Genomic DNA, 10,160 nt, shown 5'->3' on the forward strand with positions numbered 1-10,160 from the left:
GGATCTGTTCCCACAGTGCTGCGCGGTCGGCCCCTGACAAGGAGAACTACAATTCCCACAAGGCGCTGCCTTCAAGGAAGTGATTTTTATTCCCCACCTTATTAGCAGGTGGGAAGATTTAAGTGATAGATCTAAGTGACATCAATCCAAGGGCTCCAGGGATTCTCCAGCGTACCCAACAAGCTGTTCTCATTTTAACACTTCAAGAATTACCAATGAGATTGTACTTTTTAAAAAGTAAGTGAAATAACCGTTACTTCTCTTAGGGTCATAATGGTATCTGGACAAAGTAGGAAATTGTTCTTATTTGAAAAAGGTACATTTAATAGAGATGAATTTTAAATATTTTTATGTGAAAAATCTTGTATATATTAATTTTATTGATTTCTAGATTTATCACATTTTGTTTAGAGAATACTGTTTGTGAACTATTATTGTGAAATAGGCTTACTAAAAGTTTGACTTTAGGCTGATGACATCACTTTCCACAGGAACTTGAAAGCTTTGCTCTTCATATTCAGCAAATGGAGATCTTAGACATATATTATGAGGTCCTAATTCTAATGAGTATTAAGTTCTTAGAATTCCATTTTGCATGTTTTTTATGTCTTGCAAATGCTTAAATATTTTTTAACCTGTGCTTTTGAGCTAAAGAGTCCTTTTAATGTAATGTATTTAATTGCTTGAACTCAAATCTAAATGGTAACAGAAAACGAAACCCAAACAACAACTCTACCCTTCTTTCACGGTAATCTAAGTTAGTCACATAGTCATGTCTTCTTTAGTCAATCGATATGTTCCAATCATTTCTATTTAGTGACTTGGAGATATGTTTGATCTAAATTAGGTCAACATCTATGTTATGTTGTCTACAGGCTTCAAAAGAATTACTTTCAGTGTTTCATTTCCAATACTTAAGATGATTTGACTTTTCTACAGAAATTACACTGAGAACTACAACTTTTAAAAATACCTGGCACAATTTACCTGTATAGAAAAAGACTAACAAGCACATGCAACGACACTCAACATCATCAGCAACCAAGGAAACTGTGCCCTCCTCAAGTTCATAAATGGGAGAGCTGACACCCAGTATAACTAGCTATCTTTGGACACAAAGCCTTACAGGAGGTAGCAAAGTGAACTTCACATGAAGTCATAAAGGTGGTACTGTGAAGCTGGTGCCCCTGCAAGAATAGGTAGAAATACCAGGGTGCCCCTGTACACATGCGCACACTCCTTCTGCCCAAAGGAAGACTATGTGAGGATAAAGCAGAAAAGGGACTGCACACCAGGGAGATAAGAAACTCTCCTGACACCTTGATGTTGGTCTTCCAGCTTCCAGAATTGTGAAAAAAAATGTTGTACTGTATTCTACAAAGCCAATGATATTAAGACAGCCCAAGATAACTAATACAGAAATACAAAAGAAAATCACGTAAGATACCACTTCGTATCCACTAGGGTAACTAAAATAAAAAAGGATGAGGAGAAATGAGAACGCTCACACTGCCATTAGGAATGAAAACTGGAGCAATCGCTTAGAGAAACAGACTGGCAGTTCCTCAAACAGATAAACACAGAGGTACCATCTGACCTCACAATCCTACCCTAAGTACATACTATACATGACAAATAAAAACATGTTTGTGCAGAAAACCGTAAATGAATACCGATATAAGCATCATTTGTAATTGTCAAAATGTGGCATCTTAAAGGCAGAAGCAAGGTATGGTATCTATGTATGCAATGGAATATTATTTGACCATAAAAAGGATGAACTACTGAAACATGTTGTAACAGAAACCTTTTAAACATTATGGTAATCAAAATAAACCAATCACAAAAGCCTGGATGTTACGATTCCAATTATGAAAAATACCTAAAACAGGAAAATCTATAAAGACAAGAGATTATTGGTGGCCTAGGGCTGAAGGAACGGGAGGTGAAGAGACTGAAAAGTAGGATTGCATGTTTTTTTTAAAGTGATTAAAACTGTAGTGATGTCTGACATATATGTCAATATACTAAACATCAATGAACTGTATGCTCCAAGTGGGTCAACTGTACATGTAAATCACATCTCAACAAAGCTGTTAAGAAAAAAAAGCTTTCAAAAGTGTAAAGTGTTTCCCTCTTGGCACATGCCTGTAATCCTAGCACTTGGGAAGCTGAGATAGGAAGATTACTACTGGATCAAGGCCAGCCTGGGCTACACGGTGAGTTCAAGGCCAGCCAGATCTAGATAGAGAGAGAGAGACCCTGTCTCAAAAAAAAGTGTTCCTCTCCGCTGTAGTTTGAATACAGGTAGTGTTTCCTAAAACTCCATGTGGAAAAGCTTGGTCCCCAGAATCCCAGAGTGGCACTCCTGGGAGATAGTGCAGCCTTTGAGGGAACCCTACTGTAAACTGTGAACTGTACATGTGCTCTTTAGAATCATCCAAATCCATCTGGAACATCTTGGGGGGCTTCCTAAGGTGAGAGGGTGTCTGCCCTCACAGGAGATTGCCCTTTTAGTCTCTCCCTCTGCTTACTACATTGTGAGGTGAGTGTTTGCTTTGCCACACTCCTGCTATGCTGTGCTGCACTTGCCACAGGCTCAAAGGATGAAACCACATGGCCTCAGACTGGAACTCTCAGAACTGTGAGCCAAAATGAAATGTCAGCCTTCTATGTTGATAATCTGAGGTATCCTGTTACAGTGACAGAAATCTGAACGGCACGTGTACCACAATGCTGAAGGCATCCAAGTGTCCTTCTGTGAGTGCTCACTCACCTTCACGCTTCTGATTCAGGAATTTGCACTCCAAAGACCATGGCTCTTCTCCTAGCTCCAACTTGAGTATCACCTCAGGTTTGATAATGCAGTACCCTGTGAAGAGTTGTTGAGGGAAATTATAGACTGGATCTCGACCTTTTGTGCTTTTCTAAGATGGCAAAAGATACAGCAAGCAGCAACAGCAACAAATACAAGAGAGCATCCAAAGTTCTCAATGGGAAAAAATGACATAATCATTGTGTTCCTCTAAAGGTTTCAATTATTGTAGGCATCTTAATCCAATAATCTAAAATCTTTTTTAGCCACCACAGACTGGTTTCATGGAAGATGATTTTTCCTCCCAAGAGAGGCTGGGGAGGGGAGGTGGCTCTGAGATTATTACAAAGAGCACAGATGTGCAGTTCACAGTAGGCTTCATGCTCCTCTGAGAATCTAATTCCTGCCTCTTCTTCTGATCTGGAGGAGGTAAGGTGGATCTCAGTCAGTAATATAAAAAATGAAGAGAAACTGCTGAGTACTGACAAAGCTTCCCTACTCTCCTGCAGCTCATCTCCTGCTCTGCAGCCCAGTCCTAACAGGCCACTCACCATGGAAGAGGGAATGGAAAACTCCTATCATCCAATTAACAATGTTACCCAAGTATCAAATGCTGTAGTAATTTCTTTAAGAGCACGAGTCCTGGAGGAGTCCTGTGCTTAGTTCTGCTTACCCACAGAGATGAGGTGGCTGTAGGTCTCCAGCATCACATCTCTGTACAGGGTCCTCTGAGCAGGGCCCATGAGCCGCCACTCCTCCTGGGTGAGCTCCACAGTCACGTCCTCCAGTGACACGGATGCCTGTAATACATGTTTCTCATCAGTCTGATGGTTCAGAATGAGAGACATGAAAATACTTTGGGTCGCTAACTCTCATTATGTTCACTGCTGGGAGAGTAACATAAAGTGCTATAAAGGACACCCACCAGGGCACTAAGCCAGTCTTCTCACTCTGGAGATACAAAACCAGGACAAATATAATTTTCATATTCTGACTTGTTCATTTCTACATTATATATATACATGCATTATCATTTAATATATGGAGAAACTAACACATTTCCACCAGCTTGAACCACCAGTGGTACATGCAAGATTGTCCCATAGGGTGGCTTCTGTCACTAGTGGTACAAGTAGTACAGTCATGCTTGGGACAGAATGGATGTAACACTGCTGGTTCAAGTTGCTGGGCAGTGAGAAAAACAGATTATAGCTCTGCCAAGAAACTGTTAATGCCTTCTTATGCAGAATGATTACAAATAGGGTTCCGATATACATTTCCCATACATCAATGAGTTCTGCTGAACAGTCTGTAAAATACACACTGCAACCTGGAGATCACTGCTGGGTTAACGCAAGCCTGAGGGTATTACACACCCCAGATTTACCTCCAGGAGAAGTGCTCTAGAACAGACAGTTTGTTCGATGTGGCAGCTCTGCCACTCTGGAACAGACAATTGTTTGTAATCAAAGACTATCCTCTGCATTTTACCATATTTAACAGTAGTGTCTGTTTTCTATCCTTAGGTGCCACTAACATGCCAGTTGTGACAAGAACTATCTCCAAAGGCTCTTAGCTTTCTCTCAGGGAGCTAAACTACCCCATCAGAAGCCACTGTTCTGTGTAAGTACTGGACGTCAGCAGCAAAATCAAAGACCTAATGTACATTAAGGTGCAACAACAGAAAAGAAAGGGAAGCTCATCCTTGTAAGAAACAAGCTCCGGTCATCACTTCCTAGTGGGGCTAAACACAGGGAAGCTGTGTGAGCAGCCAGGCAGCTTCTGGCTCCACACATGGAGACGGAAAAATAAGTGAGAGGAAGGGGCTGGGCACAGGGTCACATTCTTCATTGGCACTCCAAACATTTGTGGGATAGAAAGATGCACGCGTTCACCCCACTTTTGGTTTCATTATTGGGGATAGAAAAAAGAGGTCTAAAATGTAAACACAGATCTAGGAAACAGCAGTCATTAAGATGGCCACTCAAGTCACCAGAAAAGAGCTGGCTATGACAGGACACAGAAACCAAGGAAAGAAAGGAATGGAATTCAAAGGAGTAGCAATAGTGGCCAGCACTATTCAAAGGAATAGCAAAGGAGGTGGCCAGAAAAGAACAGGATATGACAGAAAGAGAAATCAAACACACTACTTGAAATCAAGAGAAAACAGAAATGTAAGCACAGATTATTCTACTTCAAGATGACAAAACTGACCACATACATTTCTATGCCCTTGCTCCTAAAATACATTTAGTTCAAATATAATGCCCACTGTCAATGTGTAACAACAGAGGAATAGAAGCAAGCTTCTCAGAAAAAAAGAGGGAGACTATGAAAAGAGTCTGGGTTAGCCAGTATTAGTGGGCTGGAGGGAAAGGGCACTGATGAGAGGCCAGGAAGTGATGGGTAGACCAAGCTGCAGACTGAACAGGATGTGGAGTCAAAGTGTGCTGGTGTTAGAGCACATAACTGAAGACCTGGGGAAGACCCCGCGCTGCAAGAAAGACACCTGGAGGAAATCTGCGCGAGGAGAGCGCTACACTGACATCAGGGGATGTGGTCAGGAGCTCGGGGAGGCCAGAGGGAGAAGTATAGAGTTATTCTTGAAGCTTTGCGATGGTTCTATAGATGGCAACAAAACAAAGTTTTATCTTATGATTATGTTATGGGATATAAATATGACTTCTATTATTTTATACTGACTCTGTAACCAGCTAACTGCTAACATTTGTTGTAATTTCTAATAATAAGCTTGCTGCTGCTGCTTCTTCCCTGCTCTGCAATGCCCTCTGCTGTGCCTCCCTGCCTTGGAGCCAGCAGATTATGGCCTGAAACCTCCAGAAATTGTGAGCCAAATAAACTTTATCTCTTATAACTTTGGGTGTCAGGTATTTTGTCTGAGCAATGAGAAAAGTAAGACAAGTAGGATACTATAAAAAAGTATTCAAGATATACTGTAAAATATACAACCAATCATGTTCTACAAGACTACAATGAACATTTCTTTTCAGTGTGTTAGAGTGGACCGCAACATCCCACAGGAATTTTTTTTACAGTACCGGAAATTGAACTCAGGACCTTAAACTTGCAAGCCAAGTGCAGCACCACTGAACTAAATCCACAGCCCTTCAGAGTTAGAATGGAAAAGACCCAACAAAGAGCCAGAATCTAGGAATCATAAAAGAAGGAAAAAACTGCTGAAATTTGGCAACACAAAAATCAAATATCTTTACAGCAAAAAGTAGTTAAGAAGAAAAAATCCTAGAAAATAAATACCATTTATTTGACAGAAAAAGAGCTATAAAGATGTACTGAATAGGATATTGAAAAGATTTGCACATCAACATGAGAGGGGCATGGGATGAACAGTTCAGTTTAAAAATACAAATAAACCACATGCGCACGTACCAACTCACTCATGAGAAAGCTTGTAAAAGTACAGAGAAATATTGTTTAATCACACTGTTAAAATGTTTAAAATTTGGGCTGGGGATTTAGCTCAGTGGTTCCACCGCCTGGCTTGCAAGGGCAAGGACCCGAGTTCGATCCCCAGTACCAAAAAAATAAAAAATAAATAAAATGTTTAAAACCTGACAGCCTATTCCCTTAACAAGGTTTTCAGAAAGAATCCCTCACACACTGTGGTCTCTGCCTTAAAATATATCCAAAATCTAATGGCTCGAAGTAACTGTTAACATGCTTATATCATTTCTTGCTGGGATTACTCGAATAGCCTTCTTCCATCACTAGCTCTCCAGAGTGTATCATCAGCGGACTAGATACCCACGGGCAGCAGCTCACAAGGGTAATAATCCCAGCTAATCAGGAGACTAAGGCAGGAGCATCACAGGTTTGGGGCCAGCCTGGGCAACTTAGCAAGACTCTCATAATGAAACGGAAACGAGGAAGTGTAACTCGGTGGTAAAGCTTCCCTGGGTTCATCTCCAGTACAGCAAAGAAGACAAAACTGACTCTTTTAAGAGTTATTTGTAGAACTATCTTTTCTCACCTCAAACCCCTCCATAGCACAGAAACAGATCTAAAGTGTTCCTAAATTGAAACATTCAAAATGATCAAGACGTTAATTCTCACAAAACTGACTTAAACTCTAGAGTAAACTCAACAGATACAGTGTAATATCAAAATCAAAATCTCAGTGAGCTTTCTCAATATACTTAAGTTGCTTAAAGAAAAACTGCATAAAACAGCAAAGGATTTAGAATATCCAATCAATTGTTAAAGTAGAACAAAACTGACAAACACACAGCCTAATTTCAAGACTTACTGCAGAGAGACACTTTTCAAAGCAGTGTGGTATTGGCAAAACGATAAACTCAAAACCTAAGCAATGAAGAGAGTCAAGAAACAGACCCATACATATGCACTTAATCAATGCCCCCAGTGGTGCCAAGGTAATTCAGGAAAAAAGAGTACCTTGCTTTCCTCAAATCCAGTGTCTAAACTGGAGACTACAAATAACGGCAACTGTATGTTCATCTATTCCCAGTATCTAGAGAATTCTGCCAGCAAAAACAGCACAGGCCTTTATACTCTACAATTTTATGTTTAACTATATATAATATATCTGGTCCTTTTCTGATCAACAACTTTTATACTAGAACAACATTTAAAGTTGGTGAATGGCTGGGGATTTAGCTCAGTGGTTTCACTGATCCCTGGTACCAAAAAAAAGCTGGTGAAAAAGGAATTACTGCCAGGCATGGTGGTGCACACCTATAATCCCACCACTGAGGGCTGAGGCAGGAGGATCACTGTGAGTTCAAGACCAGTCTGGGCTACATAGTGAGTTCAGGGCCAGACTGAACTACACAGCAAGATTCTGTCTCAAAAACAAAACAAAACAAGTAATTACTGAAATAGCAGAGGAAATAAAGTCTTTGACAGTCTTAAGAGAATACTGCTGAAAAGCTTGTGAAAATACTTCTTTAAAATATACATAAGAATATAATAAAATTGTAATGATGAAAACTATATTAATATGACACAAAACTACCACAAGATTGATATACTAATTAGTTGACTAATACTCTGGTTCAATAATCAAATTCTTCACATGTGCAGTCCTTCTAAAGTGAATTTCACAAAATGTATAAATGACAAAATTTTCTCATTTTTCTAAATTATTAGAAAATGAGCATAAAATTGTCTCTTTTCCTTTTATAGGAATGTAACCATGACAACATACTAAGGCAGGGAACAAGAAAGAATAACCTATTTCAATTTGTGAGTACAGAAATTAAGTCCTATTGTAGAAGCAAAAAGCCCTAGGAAAATATGTAAAAAGCAGTTCTCCACAAGCATTAGCAACTGGGGTCTATGCAACAATTCAAGGCAATATTAGAAAATCCAGTATATTATTTATAATAAAAGAAACAGCTATAGTCTCTTATGGCGAGCCATTATGGTGAGCCTTGACACAGGCCTAGCCATGGTTGAACTTTGAGTCACCTCGCTGGCAAGGATGTGCTCTCGCCCATAGCCACGGGTGAGTTCAGCTGGTAGCAGATGTAACCCATAATGGTTGTTATTGTTTCCCTGTGGAATGTGTGGGTGGTACCCTCGCTCCCTCACTCCCTCGCTCCCATGCAGCCCTCGCTTCCATGCAGCTGGAGAGTATAAAAGGGAGAGGTTCTGTAAAGCAAGCAAGCAAGCTAGCTCGCTCGCTCAAACATGAGAAGAAAAGTGCCTCCCGTCTCTCTGTCCTCATCCTTTCAGGTTTAGGACCTGCTGGCAGGATCCTGACGTCGTGGCTCGCGACAAGTGGCACCCGAAAAGGGACCTGAAAGCAGATGAGGATGTGTAATCCCGGACCCAGGTCGAAGGCAGCGACGGTGCTCCGGAGGACTGACCGCTGCGCCTGATCCTCGCAGTAAATCTACCGTTCACTTCATGAACCCCGGACCCAGGTCGAAGGTAGCGACGGTGCTCCGGAGGAGAACCCCAGGCCCAGGTCGAAGGTAGCGACGGTGCTCCGGAGGAATCCAGAGGAAGGTAAAAAGAAAAAGTGAAAGAAGGTAAAAAGAAAAAAGTGATAGAAGAGAGTGTCAAGTCCATTAGGGAAGAAAAAAAAAAGAAAAAAAAGAAAGAAAAAAAAATGGGACAATCAGAATCCAAAAGTTATCTAGCAAATTCAATTCAGAGCCTACTGAAGGCACAAGGAGTAACAGTTGAGAGGGCAAGATTAGAGGCCTTTGTTAAGATTCTAGACACAGTTTGTCCATGGCTATGTGATAAGGCAGAAATAAATACTGAAGTATGGAAGACAGTCGGAAACCAGTTGAATGAAGCCCTTCTGGCCGAGCCTAATCGTTTTCCAGAAGGTGCTCCTTTTTATTGGGCTTTGTTAAATGCAGCTCTCAGGACCCCAACCAAAAAGGAAATCTTGGAAGCCTTAGATGAGGTGCATGAAGGGTTAGAACAAACACTTGAGAGTCCGCCGCCTTCTGCTCCCCCACACTCAGAAGAATGTCCCCTTTCACTTGAGCCCCCTGAGCCTCCGGATTCCGGAGGACCTCCTGTAGCACTATATCCCAGTTTTGAGGCTTTTCAACAAAAACTTGAGCATCCGCCGCCTTCTGCGCCCCCCCCCAGAGGGAGGCAAACCTGGCTCAGCTGCGTACTATTAATCAGGAGCTCAGTGAGGAACTTCAGCTGAGGCAGCAGATTTCATGCCTCTCGAGCAGACTTGCGTCTCTTCATACCTCGGAGGCCAGGCCTACCAATGAGCCGAATGGTAAAGACCCCATAACATCTGAAGGGTCTCAAGGCATAGCATCTCCTTTACAAGAGGCTCTTAAACACGCCGCAGCACAACGGGAGGAAATCTTTAGACTGTTCCCCGTCATTCAGGTAGAGGGACCCCAAGGGCCGGTTAGAGAACATCGCCCTCTTGAATTTAAGTTGGTAAAAGAATTAAAAACTGCTGTAAATCAGTATGGCACTGCAGCTCCCTTCACTTGTGCTATCCTGGACTCCATTACTGGATCCTGGCGAAACACCAAGTGATTGGACTGCGGTCTGCCGCGCAGTTCTTTGGGGAAGGGGTTTTTTGCTTGTGTTTTTCCACAGAATGCTGATCAACCGCGGTGGATCCCGGAGCGTTTTATTAAACAGATTAACAAAAGCCGTGAAAAGGACCAAAGACAATTTTCCGGTGTTACTTCGTGGGACGTCATTACAGACTGTTAATCCCATAAAGATAAAGATTGTGAAGACTCCTCCTAAGAGCTAATTCTTCCTGCTTTTCCATCTTATGTGCTTACATCCACAAATAGAAGGTTAATAGTAAATGAGACAGAAAAATATTAGGAAAGCTATGAGTAAG

The 10,160-nt window shown here is 41.4% G+C and overlaps 1 long non-coding RNA gene across 1 annotated transcript; it reads left to right on the forward strand.

The window, feature by feature from the left end:
- The first annotated feature begins 156 nt into the window (after window positions 1-156).
- On the forward strand, window positions 157-8,730 carry LOC104852747. Its single transcript, XR_777576.2, has 4 exons — window positions 157-237; window positions 4,342-4,438; window positions 8,000-8,059; window positions 8,552-8,730. It is a non-coding gene; the product is annotated as an uncharacterized LOC104852747 (long non-coding RNA).
- Window positions 8,731-10,160: the final 1,430 nt, after the last annotated feature.

Source organism: Fukomys damarensis, unplaced genomic scaffold (assembly GCF_012274545.1).
Source record: "Fukomys damarensis isolate Sample0158 unplaced genomic scaffold, DMR_v1.0_HiC HiC_scaffold_27, whole genome shotgun sequence".
Taxonomy (NCBI): Eukaryota; Metazoa; Chordata; class Mammalia; order Rodentia; family Bathyergidae; genus Fukomys; species Fukomys damarensis.